Source organism: Schistocerca piceifrons, chromosome 2 (assembly GCF_021461385.2).
Source record: "Schistocerca piceifrons isolate TAMUIC-IGC-003096 chromosome 2, iqSchPice1.1, whole genome shotgun sequence".
NCBI lineage: Eukaryota > Metazoa > Arthropoda > Insecta > Orthoptera > Acrididae > Schistocerca > Schistocerca piceifrons.
The window spans coordinates 166,426,010-166,427,376 of NC_060139.1; the positions used below are offsets into that span (position 1 = coordinate 166,426,010).

At 48.7% G+C, this 1,367-nt stretch overlaps 1 non-coding gene across 1 annotated transcript; it reads left to right on the forward strand.

Annotated features, from left to right (window-relative positions):
- Positions 1–1,015: 1,015 nt before the first annotated feature.
- On the forward strand, positions 1,016–1,089 carry Trnat-cgu. The gene has a single exon. It is a non-coding gene; the product is annotated as a tRNA-Thr (tRNA).
- The last annotated feature ends 278 nt before the right edge of the window (positions 1,090–1,367 follow it).

Here is a 1,367-nt window from a genome sequence, read left to right on the forward strand (position 1 = left end):
GACACAATTTTTTTCCACCCTGTATGGAAGAAAACCACAGGTAGATGATTATTATACGGACAGCTAATGCTAAAAGACAGAAGGCATAAAAATAGTGCTACACTTAATTGGATGTGAGGTTTTGTAAGTGAAGCCCCATCAGGGTCTCATCAAAGCAGTGTAAGCGTTTTGAAAGTTTATTTGCTATTTCTCCATTTTTCAAGACTTTATAACAATTAATGACATCCAGCAAGATTTTCTCAGTCGTTCTTTCTTTTTCTCTATTGCTCATTTTTACTTTTCATTGCAACTCTACCATTGTGTTGTATTGTGTTGTATGGAACTCGGGACCTAGAAACGACGGAGTGGCTTCGTCCCCGCCGTAGCCCGCAGTGGTACACAACCCCACAACAGGTTAAAGCAGTCCACTCACCCCACAGCCGCCCCACGCCGAATCCAGGGTTTATTGCGCTGTTCGGGCCCCAGTGGACCCTCCCGGGAACGACTCACACTGGACGAGTGTAGCCCCAATGTTTGCGAGGTAGTGTCACTATGGTGTACGTGTGTACGCGTACGTGGAGAAAGTATTTGCACTTCAGTCGCCGACATAGTGTAACTGATATACTTATATGGATATGGTGTCTGCTCATTCGGACATGTCCGAAAGAACAGACACCATTGATGACCTGCAGCCGTCTAGAGCGAAACTAGAACTATATATTAATACCTTCAGCTGCTGACGGGCGTTGATGTATATCAACGGGGACAGGTGAAAATGTGTGCCCCGACCGGAACTCCAACCCGGGATCTCGTGTTTACATGGCAGACGGTCTATCCATCTGAGCCACCGAGGGCACAGATGATAGTGTGACTGCAGGGACTATAGCGCACGGGACTTGGTAAGAATGTCTTCCACGAGTAATGAGTGTGTTGGGTAGGGAAACTACCAATGTAATATGAGGACATATAAGGTGAGAATGTGAGTCTCGTGGGAGGTGTGCGCGAAATAGTCCCTGCAGTCGCACTATCCTCTGTGCCCTCGATGGCTCAGATGGATAGAGCGTCTGCCACGTAAGCAGGGGATCCCGGGTTCGAGTCCCGGTCGGGGGACACATTTTCATCTGTCCCCGTTGATATATATCAACGCCCGTCAGCACTGAAGGTTTTAATATATAATTCTAAATAGTGTAACTGAGGAGGAATATCGAGAACCAGCCGGCATTCGCCGAGGCAGATGGAACACCGACTTAAAAAACATCCACAGACTGGCCAGCACAACGGACCTCGACACTAATCCACCTGGCGGATTCGTGCCGGGTACCGGCACACCTTCCCGCCCAAAAAGCAGTGCCTTAGACCGCACTGCTAACCGGGCGGGCCAACTCTAC